This window comes from Hetaerina americana, unplaced genomic scaffold (genome assembly GCF_022747635.1).
Source record: "Hetaerina americana unplaced genomic scaffold, ioHetAmer1.1.p SCAF_147, whole genome shotgun sequence".
Lineage (NCBI taxonomy): Eukaryota > Metazoa > Arthropoda > Insecta > Odonata > Calopterygidae > Hetaerina > Hetaerina americana.
In genome coordinates this window covers 203,402-226,982 of record NW_027286592.1, presented here as the reverse complement: position 1 = coordinate 226,982, position 23,581 = coordinate 203,402, and the positions used below count along the sequence as shown (strand labels likewise).

Here is a 23,581-nt window from a genome sequence, read left to right as displayed (position 1 = left end):
CTTCAAAGGAGACACCCAAATTATTCGCTTCCCAAGTCGAAGTCTCCAACCGAGGGAGCATTTTTCGGAGATTTTTCAAGGTCTCTCGTATCGCATCAGGATTACGAAGCACGACTGATAAGCGGAGTGAGGTGTATCTAAAAAGTGCGATTTAAGATCGGTAAGTCTCTTTTCTATTGGCGCATGAGATGAGGGAATGAAGAGTATTTTCGACGTCATATAAAATATAATGGAAAGTTCAATTTTTAATCAATCGTTTTAATCAATGCCTTACCCACTTACACAACTCCTCATGATGAAAATCATTCGGCTCTTCTCATGAGATTTCTTCCTTGGTATATCTCTTACAATGTTGTGCCCGTGTGTGTGTTGGGAATGCAAGAATTTGGGATTTCATAATTTTTTTAAAATGTTTATTTTAATAATTCAAATTAGGGCAACAAATATTAACAGAAGAGAAGTCCTCTGCCACCTCTTTACGGCGTTTTTTAATGAAGGATAGTGTGCCTTTTTTAGATACGCTAATATTCAGCAGTTTATTCCGCAAAAACTTTGTACAGACATAAATGTAAACAATTCAGTCCGCCATACCTCCCACTGATAATGTGGAAAAACAAGAGAAAAACGATATTCGCAACGTGTTTATACTCCTCGATGCTTGAATGAATGGCGGAATATGATAAAGTCTTCTTTATAAGACAAATGCATTATGTGCTAGCAAATTAAGTATAATTGGCGAAGGCTCAGCCGAAGATTATTGAAATGGATATTTGTGAAGAACACGCTAATATCAATTTCGCTATTGATGGTGCAATATGAGATTTACTTCGATTTCTAGTAGGAGGTGCTAAACTTCTTCCTCAAGAATTTATTAACTACTGCTCATAATCATCGTTTTGTGACAGTGAATTGATAACCTAACTATGAACGTCAACCTTCTTCTGTATTAATTCTCTCCACATGCACCCTGACTTAGAGAGAATACAAATTTCCCTCAACATATTTATGCAAGCGCGTGCCGCAAAGAGTTGCCAGAAAGTGAAATTCTAACGAGGAAAATGTATGTTTCTCAAAGATGGATATTGAATTATTTGTTACTTCAAAATTCTTTTCGAATGGGAATACAAATTATGCTATTCCAAGTTTGGGCGTTCCAAAGACATTAACAAAACTGAGAGGGCAGTGATTACGATTTATTGGGTTTAGGAAGAAATAGCGACTTGTCTGAAGATAATAGAGATTCATTACAGGCATTGAGTGCCAACCTTGAGTAATCTCATTTTCATGAAGAAGAAACGGGTTGTTCTAATTTATAAGGTACACATGGAAAATGGCTTTCGTAGGGATAATATGCATGTCTTAATTCAATTTCTTAGGTATTTAAAGCAGTTGTAATCAATTACACGTACAGAAGAGTTGTTTTCATCAACATAACCCCATTGGATAGATAAACTTTATTATTCCGTGAGATTTTGCTCAATATAGCAGGCCCTCGGTAAGTACTTCTCATATTCTCAGTGGGCGTTAGTTGATAACATTGCCGAACGATGTTCGTTTGCCTTTTCACTGTTTCTACTAATATTTAGAATAAACAACACGATCTCCGCGATTTACAGTGGATTTCGATGGGTATCGATATACAACATCATTAGTATGCTATGGGCGAAGGGAGCGTTATCCCATTTTAAAGAAACACTTCCTCTGCCAGGGACGAGAGTAAACACTCCTACCTCCGATGAGTGACATTCGCGGAACATCCCACAGCAGCCCTGCAGTTCCCTTGGTGGGGGAATTCCCAAGCGTTGCCAACTCTTCCATAAACTCACCTGGCATCGTGGCCAATATGGGAATTTTAAAAGGTGACTCATTTTTTCAGTCAGCACACAATTAACGGAGGTTTGGGATAAACAAATCATGACAAATGCTATCGAAAGCGATTAGGGAAATATATTTTATTTTTCAGTTTACAAACGTTGTATGAAAATTAATATTCTCACTGTGCAGGGTAATCAAGAAAAGCTGAGCTCAAATGTGTAACGCAATGGACCATTTTAAATGCCTCACATACACACAAAACATGCACACGCATTTTGGTATGTTATTGGAAGAACATTGACACAAGGATGCTCAATATAAGGGGAAATATTGTACAAAGTCAAAGGATAGAATTCACAAAAGAGATGGGAATACATGGGGCACAAATTACGTACTATAGAAATATTACATAGCTCTTTCAATTGAGGTAACGTGAAGAGGAACATCCTTAGTGGTTATTTCACGAGATTCAATCCATTGCCAAATTTAATCTTCGCCGTGTACATATATGCAAGGACTGGCATTGCAGGGCACTGTCTTCAAACACAACACAATCTCCACTGAAACTTAATAAAAACACAAATACCTTAAACATATTCTAATATTAACTAAAGTCATTCACCCAATAAACACCACTTCCCAACCCTTGTCTCTGAAGGCACTTCATCAGTGGCCGTGTCACGAATAAAACACTCACTAAGCAGTCACACGGAACATAAGAGAGCCTTAGGATGAGAAGGCATAGCATGTGCGTTGATCTGAGTGCAATAGGTGGTATTATGTTTCCAGATGGGAGATACGAAGAGGCCCTGGAGAATTACACTCTTGCTCATGGGAATAGAAGAGAGGACGGAAAGTTGCACCATGGCAATGTTTTGAAAGCACAAACAGAATTAGTGGCAATGATTGCTTGTCAATGCGGTGATGAGCTGTCGAATGAAGGGAGGTATAGTGAGGCGTTGGTCCAGTATGAGGCGGTTAGGTTATTGACCAACATTTCTTTTACTTTATCAATTTATTCACCGACTTTTGATGTCGATGGTGTGCCACTGCGTTCATCATCTTCGATTGACTCACGACCACTTCTGAACCGCTCGTGCCACTGGTAAACGACCGTTTTTTTTATAGAATCGTTGCCGAAACACTTTTCCAACATTTCCACCGTCTGTGCGGCACTAAATCCATTTTTTACGCAAAATTTAATACAAGTTAGTTGTTGCAAATTTAAATCCATTTCTGCAATTGTAAAAAATCGCCAACACACACAGAGATAGATGTACTCTTGGCTACGTAACTTTTGCAAATGTCAAGTTATGACACTAAGATTTAAAGGGAATATCAACAACAGATGTACCAATTTAACAAAAAAAAAACAGAACTCAAATCGGAACGATGGGGGCGCCACACGCGGTGGTTATTCCGGGAACGTTTTGATCAAGGTAGTATATGTACCGCTTCCCAATTAACAGTCGCGAACCGAGTCAGCTTTTGCCGGTTATTATTCAAGGTCTCTCGTATCGCACCGCTATCACGAACCACGACTTATAAGCTGGGTTGTCTGATGTTCAGTAGAGTGCCAATCACTATCACTTCGCCTAGTTGCCATTTGCATATGTAAAAGGAGAGAAATCATTATTAGTCTACATCGGCTTGTGTCATCAGATTTTCTTACTTTAATTATTACTTAATACTTTATTCGTTTTGAGAAAATGATAGAACCATAAACTATACAAACATGCGATAACTAATACTACCAGAGCATGTCGAGATAGGTATTCTTAATGCACAATATAATTACAACGGAAATATTTGTAATTACCACAATAACCTTAATAATTTTGAAATGTTAGATTCGCTTTGACCCTCGTGGTGTATTTACGGACGTGTGATCTTCATTGGTGAGTTTCTAGAATAATACCCTCATGAATTAGACGCTTAGAGATAAATAAACTAAATACATTCATGGTTCCATACCTCATAAATAAAGGTTTGTAGGAATCGCAAGGTGGTAAATTATTATCAAGAGAGTGAATAGCTTTCTTTTGGTACAGCAACATTTGTGTAACCAGTGGGGAAACACCGCATTAGTCATCACCACACTTTAAATGACATTGAAAGAAGGCATGGTAGTGTTCAATGAAACTCATTTGAAATGAAACTGCTGAGCTTTCTTAAAATAGAAACAGGATTATTAATATTCCATTTAAATTATTCCGAGGAAGATTCTACAGCATATTGCCAATTTTAGTAGCGTCAACGTTTTGAGAGAACAAATTTCCTTCAACAGCGTCAAAGATAAAAATATTTAGTGTCTGGAGTAAAAGGTAGAATTTGTTTTGCATTACCTAATGAGACAATATGAGAGAATTCCTCGGTCAACTCCTTCAGACGTTTTCTTTAGGACGGAGGAAGTGTCTCTTCTTTAAAATAAAGAGTATTCCGCAGGATTTTCCGCAAAATTTGCACAAAGAATGCCGTCTTGTTGCGTCGTTCCGTACGCCAAAGATTCCACCATTACTGTTTACAAAATGTGAGTATCGATATTCGCACCTGGGTGTTATTTTGTGATAGATGGCGCGGAGTATGAGAAAGTGTTGCTTCGGAACTTTTATGTTTATATTTATTGTTTGCTTAATTATCGTTTCGTGAATGTGACATGCTCAATTTGTTAAAAATAGTCGGCTCTCAAAAGTCTACAATTGATTCAAATAAAGGTGACATTCTATGTTTATTGTCTATGAGCAGGTCACATGCGAAAAAATATTTACGTTACTGGACACTGCCAAAGCAAGAATTCCATATATATATGAGTGGTCCTTGATAAATATTTATTCTTTTTGCCTGGCAGCGCGATTGGTTTGGCTTTCCGAGGGGAATACATTCTGCTCTTTCGCTTCATACGATGATTGTTTGTTCTTATTAAAATATGATAATTTCATGCTTTCGTAAAAATGTGAAGAATGAAGTAGACAATATACTATAGCATGAGTTATGTGTAGAATCGATTCTGATGTTTTCTGATTCAAATAACTACTTGTTGAATAATATTATAAAAAATATGAACAAACCTAAATTATTATTCAACTTAATAAATGGCATCCCTGGACCGAGGGAATAATAATTAAATTAATATCCTGAAATATAATATACATATAATATTTCCACTTGTCCACCGAGTACCCTCGGAGACATTCCTCCCATCTCTTTACGATTCCTCCATTGACGGAAAAATTTAAATGCACACAATAACTACCCAACCAATTATTATTTATTTCATTTCGTGTAAAAAATATAATATTATCACACCAGAAAATAAATACATAGTCACTCCGGCTAATTTAATTACAAAAGAAATAGGATATTACAAATTGCAGTATTACATGTCATGTTAATAATTTAATATTACAACTATCAGTGCAGCATACATTACTTTGTACTTTAATCACAACCTGCTGCTGTTGGTTTGACTTTAACAATAGTCAATTTATTTTCATATGTAACAATATATAAAATAGTTGTAGATATTTACATGATACATTTGTTATTTGTTTATGATGTCATTTCATTCCTCAATAGTTTATGCAAAAAAGTATGAAAAATAATGTCATTTACTATCAATAAACAAAATTAACAAACATATTTACTATATTTGAGAAAAAAACAAATATAACCTTTCGATACTCAACAAATTTAGTCTTCTCCGCTGATTAATGTTTACTTACAAAAGTTGTAGTTGCAGAGGATATTTGTTATCGAATGGAAGAAACATTTCTTCAGCTGAAGAATGGCAATAGAGACAAGAGAAGCACTCGCGGTCAAAAGTCTCGGAATACTTTTACTCACGACTGAGGGCAATGAGGAGTTATTATTACACTATTACACCTGGAGGTTGTATTGCAACTTGGTCACAGTTAAATTGGCAGAAAGAAAAATGAATCAGCACAACAGTCAAAGGCAAGAAAGATATCTTGCATAAGCCTTTCAAAAATTGTAGACGCAATTTAAATTCCTTCGCTCTCATCTGCGAGGGAAATGAAGTAGAATCAGTGCATCTGTTGAGAAGATGCGCTCATTCTAATCGAAACCAACAATTTAAGAGTAAATTCACCAAAAATTTGGATTAGTTAGCCCACAAAACACTACTGCTCACATTCCAAAGTGCACTTATGAAATGTAAAATTCAAAAAACCTAATACATAAAAGATACCACAGCTAATTAAACCAATCCAACTGGATTGGAATATTATAATCTTTTATATTTTTAAGTTTTACTACAAAAACTTAGCAAATAATGAATAAAACTCACAACTCAGACACAAGTAGGCATACCCATAAAGAACATAATACTTCAATCATTGGCCTACATATATTACAGTCCCCTGCTCCCTTTGCGTGCCTTGTTTATGCCAGGAATGGTCTTGACTCCACTGCGGAGGTGTCTGTTGCATTTATGTTCCCCAGAGAACAAGCAAGGTCATCTTGGGTGAGATCCTATGACTGCCAGATGTCAAATCTGTGACGTTCTCTCCATGAGGATCCGCCCTATCGATTGGGGGCCAATGGCGTTGGCCTTGGTGCCAGGTGTGGTTCATCTGGAATGGAGTAAGTGATTATTAATGAAGACACATATGCAGACGATGGACAGTGTGCAGGGGCAACCCTGAGGGAGGCTCCCCTTGAAAGAGTCCGGAGTCATTTTCCTCCATATCATTCTCGATATCCCAACCGGCTTTCCAAAGATCCCCAACTGAAGATAAGATGAATATAATAGTCTCTGCTTTCTCCTTGTTCATTGCATGCAAGCTCTTCTCTTTTGAAATCTGAGAAATTTTGCATGCGGCCTCATATTTCATCAGAGCTGCCTCATACTGCCATTTAGCAAACATCTCGTCTCCCAGAGACTTCAATCTCATCGCTTCTACCTCACTCTTTGCCTCGCTTAGTCTTCTGCAGTATTTGTCCTTTATTTCGCTAACTTGGGACTTTGTGTGAGCCACCTGAAAATGTTCCAGAGACCTACCATACTCTCCATTCCCAAATAATTCCTTGCCAGCCTTGTGCCATCTTAGTGCCTCCAACTCATTCTGTGTTTTATTCTTGCAGGCCTCATATCTCATTCTAAGAATTTCAATTCCCGATTTACAAAAGGCCTCTTGATATTTCCTCATGGCACTGTCATATTTACCCTCACTATAATCCTTATCTCCTTCTCCTTTCAAACCAATTGCATCTAGTTCGCATTGGCATTTCTCTGATTTTTGTGCAAAACTTTTCTCATTTCTATACCCAATGGTGCATTTTTTATCAGCTTCCTTGAATTTTATTTTTGCTCCTGCACAATCACCTTGGTTAAACAAGTTGTCTCCCAAAGAATTATATATCTCTGCTAAATTATTCCTGGCATATTCGTATAAGCTATCAATTGCTAAAGCCTTCTCAAATAACTCTATCGCTCTTGAATAATTGCCTTGCATCCTGTAGCAATTACCTTCATTGGAGAGATAAATTTTACTAAATCTTTCCTATCACTAGTGCATTTATTTTATGCCTCTCTGTATTTCTCGGCAGCCTCTGAATAATTGCCTTTTTCCCAAAGTCCATGTCCTTGCTTGTTCAAATCTCCAGCCCATTTGTTTTTGGCATTATCTCTATCACGCATAAATCTTGACTCGTTGCAATATCCACTGCTGCACGTTGAGTAGGCTTCTTTGAATTTTTCATACGCTTCTTCATATTTTCCTTGTTCGAGGAACCTATTACCATCTCTACCCATTTCGTCAGATCGTCTATTTTTACTTTTCCTTTCGCTAGCTTCACTAAAAGATATCTCTTTTTCACTGTGGGCATCAAAATAATGCGTTCCTTCACTGGTACATAAATCGCCGTCATTGAATACTCGATCTCCAATGTAAAGTAGACCTGGAATCACAGTCAATCTACTTAAAAATGCCATTGTTAATTTTAATGTCGATACGATAGTGAATTCGAATCACGCCGTACTCCGTTCATATTTTGTCACATCGTGACCAACGGAGTCGTGGTTACTCATCCTTGATTTTATAGCGTCCTTGCTGTAATAATTTATATATCTCATTTTCCTGTACACAAGTATTTTCAACTTCAAAGGATATACCCAAATTGTTCGCGTTTTCAACAACTTCGTGAATTCCCTCTCACATTTGAATACTTGCCTTAAACCGAAGCACCGAGAGTGGCCAGATCCATGCTTTATGCCTATTGCTTCCCTATTCGCAGTCGCCAACCGAGTGAGCTTTTTTCGGAGATTTTTCAAGGGCTCTCGTATCGCACCAGGATTACGAACCACGACTGATGAGCGGAGTGGTCTGTAAAAACGCGATTTCAGATCGCTTAGTTTCGTTTCTATCGGCTCATGAGATTAGGCAATAAAATGCATTTTGGACGTCAAATAATAAATGATGGAAAGGTTATTCGTATAAATCAATGCCCTACTTACTTACACACAACTCCTAATCATGAGAATTATTCAGCTCTTCTCATGACATTACTTCCTTGGTATATCTGTTATAATGTTGTGTCCGTGTTTGAGTTATGAATGCAAGGATTTGGGATTTCATCATTTTATTTAAATGTTTATTTCTTTAATTCATACTTGGGCAACACATAATAACAGAAGCGAAGTCCTCTGCCACCTCTTAGCGGCGTTTTTTTTAGTGAAGGATAGTGTGCCTTTTTTATATACGCTAATGTTCAGCAGTTTATTCCGCAAAAACTTTGCACAGACATTAACGTAAACAATCAATTCCGCCAAAGGTTCCACCAATAATGTGGACCTAACAAGTGAGAAACGATATTCGCGACGTGTTTATAATTTGCGGGACTTGAATGCATGGGGGAAATTGGTAAAGTCTTCTTTTTAAGAAAAATGCATTATTTGCACCATAAAAATGTACAATTTACGAAGGCTCAGCCGAAGATTAGTAAAATGGATATTTGTGAAGAACACGCTAATATCAATTTCGCTATTGATGCTGCAATATGAGATTTCTTGCAGGAGGTACTAAACTTCTTCCTCAAGAATTTAGTAACTACTGCTCATAATTATCGTTTTGTAAGTGTCTTGATAACCTAGCTATGAACGCAAAACTTCTTCTGTATTAATTCTCTCCATATTCACCTGAAAGAGAGAGAATAAAAATTTCGTTCAACAAATTTCCACAAGCGCATGGCGTAAAATAATTGCCAGAAACTGAATTTCTAACGAGGTCAATGCATGTTTCGCAATGATAGATATTTAATTATTTGCTACTTCAAAATTCCTTTTGAATGGGAATACAAATTATGTTATTCCATGCATTGGCGTTCCGAAGACAATAATTAAACTTAGCAGGGGAGTGATTACGATTTAATGGGCTTAGGAAAAAATAGCGACAATTCTGAAGATAAATGAGGTTATAATTACAGGCGTTGAGTGCCAACATTGAGTAATCCCATCTTCTTGAAGAAGAAACGGGTTGTTCTAATCCATAAGGTAGAGGTATGGAAAAAGGCTTTCGCAGGGATAATATGCATGTCCTCATTCAATTTCTTAGGTCTTTAAAGCAGTTCTGATCAATTACACGTTCAGAAGAGTTATTCCCATAAACATAACCCCATTGGATAGGCAAGCTTTATTATTCCGTGAGATTTTGATCAATACTGCAGGCCTTCGGTAATTACTACTTATTTGCTCAGTGGGCGTTGGCTGATAGCATGGCCGAACGAGGTTCGTTTTCCTTCGAACTGTTTCCACTAATATTTAGAATAAAAAACACGATCTCCGCGATTTACGGTGGATTTCGATGCGTATCGATAGATAACATCATTAGTATGCTATGAGCGAAGGGAGCGGAGGCCGGCGGGAGCGTGGTCCCATCATAATGAAACACTTTCCATGCGAGGGACGAGAGTAAACACTCCTCCCTCCGATGAGTGACATTCGCCAAACATCCCACAGCAGCCCTGCAGTTTCCTTGGTGGGGGAATTCCCAAGCGTTGCCAGCTCTTCCTTAACCATACATCTGGCAACGTGGTCGTTGTGGGAATTGTAAAATGTCACTGCTCTATTACCAGGCAGCACACAATTAACGGAGGTTTGGGATAAACAAATCATGACAAGTGCTATCAAAAGCGATTAGGGAAATATATTTTATTTTTCACTCTACAAACGTTGTAAGAATAATAATATTCTCACTATACAGGGTAATCAAGAAAAGCTGAGCTCAAAAGTGAAACGCAACAGATCATTTTAAAAGCCTAACCTATACACAAAATATGCACACGCATTTTGGTATGTTATTGGAAGAACATTGACTCAAGGATGCTCAATATAAGGGGAAATATTGTACAAAGTTACAGGATAGAATTCACAGAAGAAATGGGAATACATGGGGCACAGTTACATACTATAGAAATATTACATAGAACTATCAATTGAGGTAACGTGAAGAGGAACGTGCTTAGTGGTTATTGCACGAGATTCCATCCATTTCCAAATTTAATCTTCGCCGTATACATATATGCAAGGACTGGCAATGCAGGGCACTGTCTGAAATAACCACAAGGCAACACAATCTCCACTGAAACTTTATAAAAACACAAATTCGTTAAACATATTCTAATATTAACTAAAGTCATTCAACCAATAAAAACACTATTTCCCAACCCTTGTCTCTGAAGGCACTTCATCAGTGGCTGTGTCATGAAAAAAACACTCACTAAGCAGTCACACGGAACATAAGAGAGCCTTAGGATGAGAAGGCATAGCATGTGTGTTGATCCGAGTGCAATAGGTGGTGTTATGTTTCCAGATGGGAGATACGAAGAGGCCCTGGAGAATTACACGCTTGCGCATGAGAAAGGTTAAGAGGAGGGAACGCTGCACCAGGAAAATGTCACCACAGACAAACCGAATTAGAGGCAATGATTGCATGACAACGCGGTGAAGAGCTGTCGAATGAAGGGAGGTATAGTGAGGCGTTGGTCCAGTATGAGGCGGCTCATTCAAAGTCCCGAGTGAACAAAATGAAGAACAAATACGGCAGCAGACTAAGCGAGGCAAAGAGTGAGGTGGAAGCGATGAGATTGATGTCTCAGGGAGACGAGCTGTTTGCTAATTGGCAGTACGAGGCAGCTCTGGAGAAATATGAGGCCGCATGCAAAAGATCTAAGTTTTCAAAAGAGAAGAGTTTGCATGTAATGAACAAGGAGAAAGCAGAGACTATTATATTCATCTTATCTTCAGTTGGGGATCTTTGGAAAGCTGGTTGGGATATAGAGAATGATGTGGAGGAAAACGACAGATCGGAAGAGGCCAAGGAAACCTTTGGGAGAGTCTTGTGCAAAGTCAGGGAGGGTTTAAGGATATGTCCCGATGATCCAAGTCTAAAACAATACGAAAGACTTGTGCTGTGGAAAGAGGAAGGCAATGAGCTTTTCAATAAAGGCTTGGAGTACCAAATGAGGGGGCTGGAATTGCTGAGTGATGCAAAAGAGCATAGAGATAAACGGAAGTATGAATTAGGCAACGAAAAATTAAAGTGCGCTAAGGTCGAATTCTTCAAGGCGATTGAGAAGTTTCGACTCGGAAGTGAAACTGATAAAAGATTTATGGATTGCTTGGAGTTTGTTGAGGAGCAAATTAAGAAGGTCGATAACGCAATAAAGGTTATCGAACAGGAAGTGCTCAATCTGAAATTCATCGACTTGAAGATGAGTTTAAGTGAAAGGAGGGACAGAGACGATGAATTTCCTGAACTTGGTGGAAATGGGAATCATTACACGTATCAGGCACAAATATAATTTATTTAACGTTAATTCAAAAGATTATTCGTTGAATAATATTACAAAGATATAAACAAACATAAATTATTATTCAACTCAATAAGTTACATCCGTGGACAGAGGCAATAATAATTAAATTAATATCCTGAAATATAATATACATATAACGTTTCCAATTGTCCACCGAGTACCCTCGGAGACACTCATCCCATCTCTGTACGATTCCTCGATAGACAGGAAAATTCAAATGCACACAAATACTACCCAACCAATTTATATTTCTTTCTTCTCGTACAAAATATAATGTTATCACACCAGAAAATAAATACATAGTCACTCCGGGTAATTTAATTACAAAAGAAATTGGATATTACAAATTGTAGTGATACATGTCATGTAAATAATTTAATATTACAACTTTCAGTGCAGCATACATTACTCTGTACTTTAATCACAATTGTACGACCTGTTGCTGTTCATTTGACTTTAACAATAGTCAATAAATTTTGATATATAACAATATATAAAATAATTGTACATATATCACATGATACATTTGTTATTTGTTTATGATTTCATATATTTTATTAACTGTTGATGCAAAAAAGTATGAAAAATAATGTCAATTAGTATAAAAAAAAAAATTAACAAATATATTTCATAAATTTAAGGAAAAAACAACTATAACCTTTCGATACGCAACAAATTTAGTCATCTCCGCTAAATAATGTTCACTTACAAAAGTTGTAGTTGCAGAGGATATTTGTTATCGAATGGAAGAAACAATTCTTCAGCTGAAGAAGGACAATAAAGACAGGAGAAGCACTCGGGGTCAAAAGTCTCGGAATACTTTTACTCACGACTGAGGGCAGTGACGAGAGATCACTGGAATGAGAGCAAACCAAGGGATTACAGCATTGCAACTATTGGCGGGAAAGAATCAACATTTGCGCAAGGCACGCAACAGTTAATTGCCTTGTATGAGCCAGACAAGGTCTTCATTCCACTGTAGAGGTGTCTGTTGCGTTTATGTTCCCCAGAGAACAAGAAAGGTCATCATGGGTGAGATCCAGTGACTGCAAGATGTCAAATCTTTGAAGTTCTCTCCATGAGGGTCCGCCCTATCGATTGGGGGCCAATGGCGGTGGCCTGGGTGCCAGGTGTGGTTCATCTGGAATGGAGTAAGTGATTATTAATGAAGACACATATGCAGACGATGGACAGCGTCCAGGGGCAACCGCGAGGGAGGCTGCCCTTGACAGAGTCCAGAGAGATGAAATGAGGATAGTCACTCACTCTTTCCGTTCCAGGGAGATCAAGCAGAGTAGGTTGCTGCCCCTTTGCTCCGTCAATGAAATAATAGCACTGATGAATGGCCCTGTGTCATTCCAGCCTGGTGTTCTCCAGGAGGCGCTGGAAGGTGACCTGGAGATCCAGCTGGAGCCATAGCGAAAGCTCGCCGGGATGGAAGCAGGAACGAATGGTCGTCCAGGTTCACCCTGAGTGCTGGCCGTGTGTTCTTCTCGGGACGAGAGAGGGTGCTCCTTGTCTCTTGCGTTGCGGTGTGCTCATTCCTCCAGGCATGTCTCCAGGAAGTGAATACATTCAGACAGAGTGCACCGTGGGTATGGTGTGGACGTCTGGACGTAGACGTAGATAGGATCAAGGGAGGGGGAGACTGTCAGCAGAGTCCTCTTGTCCCCTCGCCTAATTGATACCTCAGGGATTTCAGGACTTGGACATTGAAGAGTGGAAGATCCTGAAGAGATACTGTATCTTTCACACCAGACTGGATGTGCTATTAAATTGAATCAGCCATCGGTGAAGATGGTATGAAGTTTTGGTACATGCTTGAAGCACAGCATTTTTGCCCGAGAGATGGACCGCCATGTCTCTACACTCATTCAAGGTTGTCACTTACATCCAAATTGCTTCTTTTGGAAATCTGACGTTTGAGTGGAAACCTGTGCCTATCATGTCCCTTTTGAAACACAGAAATTGTTGAAGTTTACAGGGATGAGCAGTCATTCTTGGCTTTTAAGACAATCTGTCATTCTGGCAAAGGTCACTAAGAGTCATGCAGAGTAGGGATTATCAACCATTCCACACTTCTTGACAAGAAGAATACTGCTCACAGCTAGGTTCTTCCTTTGGAGCAGATGGAGGATGATCGCTTCGGTGGGTTGGAGTTGACACATTCAGTCACAGATATCACTCCATCCACTGCCAAGGGGATGGATGCAACCATGAAATGGTAATTGGCAGAGGGATTTCAACAGGGCTATCAATCACAGGAGGTTCCAAACGTGAACTGTCCACAGAGTGACACTAACGACCCCTAATTGCATGGGAAAATGCTGGTGCTGGCTGATGGAATGGTACTAACCCTCACAGGAACAACACTGGTACGTTGTCAACTGTCCACCAAGAGTCTTCTCTGGAGATGGACCCAGAGGTAAAACTGACTTGGGAGAAGTCCAGGGCTTTGCAGTCACAGGAAGCATTAAGTGTAGGAGTTTTCATTGCAGAAAACCTTTCATTTGCACCTTGACCTCACTTGGTCAAGGTAGAAAGGAATTAGGGAACTGGAAGATACATTAGATCTCCTAATGATGATGTCCAAGGGCATCTCAACTCTCTCCTTCCAACCGATTCCATCAAAGCGTCTTTGCCTCCATTCCCTCTCCCTCTCTTCATTCCTCGACCCCACTCCAATCATAAATGCAGAGTACTCATTGAGTTCCCCAGTCTTCACTCGAGGAAGACACTGATTGCTCAGACATGCATTGAATCACAGTTATTAATACATTACACTTGCAACATACAAAAGTTAAATGATGCTTTTTGGTACTTCAGAAACACTATGAAAAATATACTTGTCTTACACATGTCTTAATACCATCCGTGTTATAACTCTTCATTTTGTGACCAAGACTGAATACATTTCCAAGAAAACCAAAGCATTTCAAACATTTTATACTTAAAAAAGTATATACCAAAGGTTATTACCCACAAATATTTCGAGATTTATATTATTAATATAAATTTTACATCCTGGGAAGACAATATCAGTGATTATTCACAAAATGAATCACCTTATAAGCATATGACCCAGAGTATACAGTTTCTATCAAGTTATTTCCATTTTTCAATTCACGTTTAGTTTCCAACAAATATCTTAAAGCATGTAAACAAACAATATATATAAACATACAAATCTGATCATCAACATTGCAATTTGAAATTTCACATATGTTAATTCATATATCGTATTGTCAAAATATTATTAATAATTTAATAATTTTAAATGTAAACAAAGAGTCTCTGAAATACAAGTGTGCAGTGGGCCGTAAGAACACACTGTGTATAATGTGTTAGGCCTTAGGTCAGCACAGAATGCATTGGAATGTTAGGATTAATATCATAAAATTACAATTTCAAAAAAAAGCATAGGTTGTGGCGAGAGTAACTTTTGAAAGAGTCTTCCGCAATTATGGATTACAATGCAATGAAATCAAAGCGTAGAAATCATTTGCATTGATTGGGGTCATCGGAATAATTGGCCCATCCTTGTCAAGCAAATAGGATTTGTACGCTTTGGAATCATTGCAATGTTTACATAAACAACTCGCACAAATTGTCTCAATTTGGACCAAAAGACAGATTGCATTTCATTCATTTGTTTTAAATCAAACAGATTATGGAATACAACGCTAACTAAATTTTATTAAAAATATATGCCTTTCAAGAAGACTCAATAAACAAAAAGAATGTCTTTCCATCACCATAATGTAAGTATATCCATGACCATAGTCTATAAAGTAAAGAGAAAAGGTTATCTGGAATACATTTCCTCCAAACGTTCACCCTTTGTGTCCTTGTAGACTTAATTGCCCGGATGAAATCAATCATCCAGCGGCCATGGCCACCAAAAGTGAAAATGGAAGCACTTTTTGGAAAGATATATATATTTTATTCTCCAATGAACAAACGTTGTAAGACTAATGCTATTCTCACTTTGCAGGGCATTCAAGAACAGCTGAGCTCACATGTGAAATGCAATGGGCCATCTGAAATGCATCACAGACACAGCAAATACCTAAACACATGTTGGTATCTGATTGGAAGAACAGTGACACAATGATTCTGAATTATTGAATACATGGGGAAATGTTGTACAAAGTAAAAACTATAATTCACAAAGGAAAGAGGAATACATAGGGCACAATTACATACCAACGAACAATAAAACACTGAGCCTTACAATTACATTAAAGGCAAGGCACTCAATTAACTTGTTTTCAATCGAATTTATGTTTCCCAATTCAGCACAGGTAACTTATATATATTAATAACATTGTATAAACTTTATAAAACACTCACTGGAGATGTCGGGGAAAGTAGAATCAGAATCATTTGTTTACTTTCTATTGATTAAATGATATCAAAATGTACCCAAACTTTATCCTACACCTTTTTATTTATAGGAATGATTGATTATAATCAATAGTCTACCGTGGTCATGAATAAAACCAATTCTTTGCCCTCCAATCGTGAGCCAACGAACAAAGTCAATCAGGAAAGAGCAATGCCTTGAATTAAACCCACCATTTCACTCTTTGCAAACAGCAATAGTTCTTATTTATATAAAACCCCTCCTTCTTTAGCAACGTTCCATTTATATTATTATCAAAATGCGATTAAGGCATCATATGTTTCAGAAAATATGAATTGAATCTGCTGAACAGTTTTGCAATCAATATTATGTAACGGAGGAAGGTCCTTATTTAGAATATATTATAAAATAGTCCATCTATTTTTTAATTACTCCGATCTACTCAATTAACAGTAAGTAAACATTCAATGCATTTTAATTTGAAATACTTAATTTCCCTAATATGTAAGAGAATTACAAAACTATTAAAATACCTTTCCCGTCCCTTCTAATGTACGCCCATTCTACATTACACACAAATAAACACTTTGCCCACTTGGATTTACAATTAAAAATGAGACAAAGGGCCCATTTCTTTCCTTTTAAGTCAGTCCTAAAAAAATATAACATCATCTTTCGCCCGCTCTTTATTCCCGAGCATCGGATGTCAATTGAATCTCTTGAGAGCATTGCTCTGTTAATAAACAGTTTACAACATGTAATAATTATTTAAATAATGCCAATTTATCCTTTTCTGAAGACTCTATGCAAACAATATCATTACTCCTCATCAGATAAGAGATTAATCCATTGATAGGTCACTAAAGTCAGATTACTTCACACCATGTTTGTATCAAATGTCAAGACATTATGACAGCAGAGCACAGCTTATCTTTTTCTTTACATTAGAGGCTCCATTGTAATATTGCATTGCATGACAGTGTTTTGAATTAATGCACACAAGAAGTGCAGTGTACGTAATTTTACACAGGAGGAACAGCCGTCACTATCATTCGATTGGGAACTGTCTGTACAAAACCAACCGTACTTAGTCCCAAATTGACTCCCAGTGATTCTAATCCGTCTAGGCCGCTGTTAAAACATTTGGATGGCCATAGAGGCCTAGTCAAACCAAAGACTTCTCTGCTGCAGTCCATAGAGGACTCGTTAAGAGATGCGATGGTTGTGTCAGACCGTACTGGGTGGACAAGTGGATATGTTATATACATATTACATTTCAGGAAGTTCCTTCCTTGGAAGTGCCCAGGAATGCGACTTATTCATTGAATCAACTTCCAATACATATTATTATAACTCAGGTTTGTCTATTTTTTCATTTATTAATTAGCTGATATTCATTTTAATTAATATGAAATTAATTATATTTGCGCATGATACGTGACATGTTTCCCAACTCCACCAAGTTCAGGAAATTCATCGTCTCTGCCCCTCCTTTCACTGAAATTCATCTTCAAGTCAATGAATTTCAGATTGAGCACTTCCCGTTCGATAACCTTTATTGAGTTATCGACCTTCTTAATTTGCTCCTCAACAAACTCCAAGCAATCCTTAAATCTAGCATCGGTTTCAATTCCGATTTGAAACTTCTCCATCGCCTTGAAGAATTCGACCTTAGCGCACTTTAATTTTTCTTTTGCTAATTCATACTTCCGTTTATCTCTATGCTCTTTCGCATCTCTCATCAATTCCAGCCCTCTCTCTTGATACTCCAAGCCTTTATTGAAAAGCTCATTGCCTTCCTCTTTCCACAGCACAAGTCTTTCGTATCGTTTTAGACTTGGATCATCGGGACATATCCTTAAACCCTCCCTGACTTTGCACAAGACTCTCCCAAAGGTTTCCTTGGCCTCTTCCGATCTGTCGTTTTCCTCCACATCATTCTCTATATCCCAACCAGCTTTCCAAAGATCCCCAACTGAAGATAAGATGAATATAATAGTCTCTGCTTTCTCTTTGTTCATTGCATGCAAGCTCTTCTCTTTTGAAATCTGAGAAATTTTGCATGCGGCCTCATATTTCTCCAGAGCTGCCTCGTACTGCCAATTAGCAAACAGCTTGTCTCCCAGAGACTTCAATCTCATCGCTTCCATCTCACTCTTTGCCTCGCTTAGTCTGCTGCAGTATTTGTTCTTCATTTTCATCACTCGGGACTTTGTAAGAGCCGCCTGAAACTGTTCCAAAGCCATAGCCCTATCACCAGTGCACATTGAATAACTAGTGCATGTTTCATATGCCTCTCTGTATTTCTCGGCAGCCTCCGAATATTTCTTTTGTTCCAGTAGTTTATTCCCTTGCTCGTTCAGGTCTTCAGCCCATCTGATTCGGGCATTATGTTTTCCAGTAATAAATTCTGACATTTTGATATATCCACTGGTGCACGATATGCAGGCTTGATTGAATTTCCTAAAGGCTTCTTCATATCTCCCTTGTAAATTCAACCAATAACCTTGTCTACTCATGTTCTCGGCCTCACAATTTCTACTGCCTATTTCATTAGCTTCATCAATAGATATCTCTCGGCCACTACTAGCATCAAAATAGTGCGTTTTTTTGGTAGTACAGATGTCACCGTCAAATAATGCCTTATCTACCAAGTAAAAGAAACCTGGAACGATGAGGAGTGCGGCGAATGCTTTCATTGTGTCTTTTATTTCGATACGATAATGAATTTTAACCACGCCGTAATCCGTACTACGCTCATACGTCGTCAGTTCATGACCAATGGCTTGGCGTACACTCATCCTTGATCTAATTGCATACTCGCTGTAGTAACTTATATGATTCATCTTCCTTCACACGTATTTCCAACTTCAAAGGAGCCACTCAAATAATTCGAGTTTTCACAACTCACCGATCAAATTTGGGAACTTACCTAAAACCAAAGCACCGGGAATGGACGGTTACACGATATAAATATATGTGCCGCTTCCCAATTAACAGTCGCGAACCGAGTCAGCTTTTGCCGGTTATTATTCAAGGTCTCTCGTATCGCACCGCTATCACGAACCACGACTTATTAGCTGGGTGGTCTGATGTTCAGTAGAGTGACAATCACTATCACTTCGCCTAGTTGCCATTTGCATATGCAAAAGGAGAGAAATCATTATTAGTCTACATCGGCTTGTGTCATCAGATTTTCTTACTTTAATTATTACTTAATACTTTATTCGTTTTGAGAAAATGATAGAACCATAAACTATACAAACATGCGATAACTAATACTACCAGAGCATGCCGAGATAGGTTTTCTTAATGCACAATAAAATAACAACGGAAATATTTGTAATTACCACAATAACCTTAATAATTTTGAAATTTTAGATTCGCTTTGACCCTCGAGGTGTATTTACGGACGTGTGATCTTCATTGGTGAGTTTCTAGATTAATATCCTCATGAATTAGACGCTTAGAGATAAATAAACTAATACATACATGGTTCCATACCTCATAAATAAAGGTTTGTAGGAATCGCGAGGTGGTATATTATTAACAAGAGAGTGAATAGCTCTCTTTTGGTACAGAACATTTGTGTAACCAATGGAGAGACACACCATTACTCATCACCATACTTGATATGACATTGAAAGAAGGTATGGTAGTGTTAAATGAAACTGCTGAGCTTTCTTAAAATATAAACAGGATTAATAATATTCCATTTAAATTATTCCGAGGAAGATTCTACAGCATATTGCCAATTTTGGCAGCGTCAACGTTTTGAGAGAACAAATTTCCTTAAACAGCGTCAAAGATAAAAATATTTAGTGTCTGGAGTAAAAGGTAGAATTTGTTTTGCATTACCTAATGAGACAATATGAGAGAATTCCTCGATCAACTCCTTCAGACGTTTCTTTAGGACGGAGGAAATGTCTCTTCCTTAAAATACAGAGTATTCCGCAAAATGTGCACCGAGAACTGTGTCTTATTGCGTCGTTCCATACGCCAAAGACTCCACCATTACTGTTTACAGAAAGTGAGCATCGATATTCGCACCTGGGTGTTATTTTGTGATACGTGGCGCGGAGTATGAGAAAGTATTGCTTCGGAACTTGTATGATTATATTTATTGTTTGCTTAATTATCGTTTCGTCAAGGTGACATGCTAACTTTGTTAAAAATAGTCGGCTCTCAAAAGTCTGCAATTGATTCAAATAAAAGTGAAGGTCTATGAGTGGGTCACATACGAAAAAATATTTCTATTACTGAACTCCGTCAAAGCAAGAATTCCATATTTCAACCATCATATTACATGTTGAATTTACATATCTTAATGGTCCTTGATCAATATTTGTTCTTTTTAGTTGTTTAATCAGCCTGGCAGCGCGATTGGTTTGGCTTTCCAATGGGAATGCATTCTGCTCTTTCACTTCTTATGATGAATGTTTGTTCTTATTAAAATATGATAATTTTTCTAATTCTTTCCTAAAAATATGTGAAGAATGAAGTAGACAATATACCATACCATGAGTTATGTGTATGGGTAGAATCGATTCTTATTCAAATGATTATTTGTTGAATAATATTATAAAAAGTGTAAACAAACATAAATTATTATTCAATTGAATAAGTGGCATCCCTGGACAGAGGCAATAGTAATTAAATTAATATCCTGAAATATAATATACATATAACATTTCCACTTGCCCATCGAGTACCCTCGGAGACACTCATCCCATCTATTTATGATTCCTCCATAGATGGAAAAATTCAAATGCACACAATAACTACCCAACCAATTTATATTTATTTCTTCTCGTAAAAAATATAATGTTATCACACCAGAAAATAAATACATAGTCACTCCGGCTAATTTAATTACAAAAGAAATTGGATATTACAAATTGTAGTGATACATGTCATGCAAGTAATTTAATATTAATTTAATTGCATGCTCTGCATAAGCAGGAATGGTCTTCATTCCACGATAGAGGTGTCTGTTGCGTTTATGACGCCCAGAGAACAAGCAAGGTCATCGTGGGTGAGATCCGGTGACTACCAGATGTCAAATCTGTGATGTTCTCTCCATGAGGATACGCCCTATCGATTGGGGGCCAATGGAGTTGGCCTTGGTGCCAGGTATGGTTCATCTGGAATGGAGTAAGTGGCCATTAATGAAGACAAACGCGTAGACCATGGACAGCATCCAGGGGCAGCCCTGAGGTAGGCTGCCCTTGACAGAGTCCAGAGAGACGAAATGAGGACCAAATGAGGATAGTCACTTACTCTTTCCAATCCTGGAGGATCAAGCAGAGAAGGCTGCTGCCCCTTTGCTCCGTCAATGACATACTGGTACTGATGACTGGACCTGTCTCATTCCAGCCGGTGACATGTAGATCCAGCTGGAGCCATAGCGAGAGAGCCCAGGGAGGGAAGCAGGAATGGAATGGTCGTCCATCTTCACGTTGAGAGCTGGCTGAGTGTTCTTCTTTGGACGAGAGAGAGTGCTCCTTGTCTCTTGCGTTGCGGTGTGCTCATTCCTCCAGGCATGTCTCCAGGAAGTGAATACATTCAGACAGAGTGCACCGTGGGCATAATGTGGACGTCTGGACGTAGACGTAGATAGGATCAAGGGAGGGGGAGACTATAAGCAGAGTCCTCTTGTCCCCTCGCCTAATTGATACCTCAGGGATGTCGGGACTTGGACATTGAAGAGTGGAAGATCCTGAAGAGATACTGTATCTTTCACACCAGACTGGATCAGCTATTAAAATGAATCAGGCATCCGTGAAGATGGTATGAAGTTTTGGTACTTGCAGGAATTACAGCATTTTTGTCTGAGAGCTGGACCGCCATGTCTCTACACTCATTCAAGATTGTCGCTTACATCCAAATTGCTTCTTTTGGAAATCTGACGTTTGAGTGGAAACCTGTGCCTATCATGTCCCTTTTGAAACACAGAAATTGATGAAGTTTACAGGGATGAGCAGTCATTCTTCGCTTTAAAGACAATCTGTCATTCTGAAAAAGGTCACTAAGAGTCATGCAGAGTAGGGATTATCAAACATTCCACACTTCTTGTCAAGAAGATCACTGTCAACAGCTAGATTCTTCCTTTGGAGCAGATGGAGGATGATCGCTTCGGTGGGTCGGAGCTGACACATTCAGTCACAGATATCACTCCATCCACTGCCAAGGCGATAGATGCAACCATGAAATGGTAATTGGCAGAGGGATTTCAACAGGGCTATCAATCACAGGAGGTTCCAAGGTTGAACTGTTCACAGAGTGACATTAATGGCCCCTAATTGCATGGGTAAATGTTGGTGCTGGCTGATGGTATTGTACCAACACTCACAGGAACAACACTGGCACATTGTCAACTGTCCACCAAGAGTCTTCTCTGGAGATGGACCCAGAGGTCACACTGATTCGGGAGAAGTCCAGTGCGTTGCAGTCACAGGAAGCATTAAGTGTAGGAGTGTTTATTGTTGAAAACCTTTCCTTCGCACCTTGACCTCACTATGTCTTGGTTGAAAGGAAATTGGGAACTGGAAGATACATTAGATCTCCTAATGATGATTTCCAAGGGCATCTCAACTCTCCCCTTCCAACCGATTCCATCAAAGCATCTTTGCCTCCATTCCCTCACCCTCTCTTACTCCTCGACCCCACTCCAATCATACATACAGTTTACTCATTGAGTTCCCCAGTCTTCACTTGAGGAAGACACTGATTGCTCAGACATACATTGAATCACAGTTATTATTACATTACTCTTGCAACATACAAAAGTTAAATGATGCTTTTTGGTACTTCACAAACACTATGAACAATATACACGTTCTTAATACCATCCGTGTGATAACTCTTGATTTTGTGACCACGACTGAATACATTTCAAAGAAAACCAAAGCATTTGAAACATTTTAGTTCCTAAAAAAGTATATACCAAGGGTTATTACCCAAAAATATTTCGAGGTGTATATTATTAATATAAATTTTACATCCTGGGAGAACAATATCAGTGATTATTCACAAAATGAATCACCTTGTAAGCGTATGACCCGGAGTGTACAGTTTCTATCAAATAATTTCCATTTACATTAAATTCACGTTTAGTGACCCAAACATATATCTTAAAATATGTACAACAACAATATATATAAACATACAAATCTGAACATCAACATTACAACTTGAAATTTCACTAATTTTAAGTCAAACTATATACCATATCATCGCAATATTATAAAATAATTTAATAATTTTAAATGCAAACAAAGGGTCTCTGAAATACAAGTGTGCAGTGGGCTGTAAGAACACACTGTGTATTATGTGTTAGGCCTTAGGTCAGCACAGAATGCATTGGACTAATGCCTTAAAAATACAATTTAAAAAAAACAGCGGAGTTTGTGGTGAGAGTAACTTTCGACAAAGTCTTCCGCAATTATGGATTACAATGCAATGATATCAAAGCGTAGAAATCATTTGCATTGATTGGGGTCATCGGAATAATTGGCCCATCCTTGTCAAGCAAATAGGATTTGCACGCTTTGGAATCATTGCAATGTT

General features: G+C 38.1%; 1 long non-coding RNA gene across 2 annotated transcripts; it reads right to left on the bottom strand.

The window, feature by feature from the left end:
• Positions 1 to 5,126: 5,126 nt before the first annotated feature.
• Positions 5,127 to 14,600, bottom strand: LOC139686669 (uncharacterized). 2 transcript variants are annotated; one of them, XR_011700524.1, is made up of 3 exons: positions 12,913 to 14,600; positions 12,356 to 12,787; positions 5,127 to 6,407 (listed from the first exon to the last, which is right to left on the bottom strand). It is a non-coding gene; the product is annotated as an uncharacterized lncRNA (long non-coding RNA). The 2 variants fall into 2 exon arrangements; XR_011700523.1 differs by lacking the exon at positions 5,127 to 6,407 and adding an exon at positions 10,001 to 10,381.
• Positions 14,601 to 23,581: the final 8,981 nt, after the last annotated feature.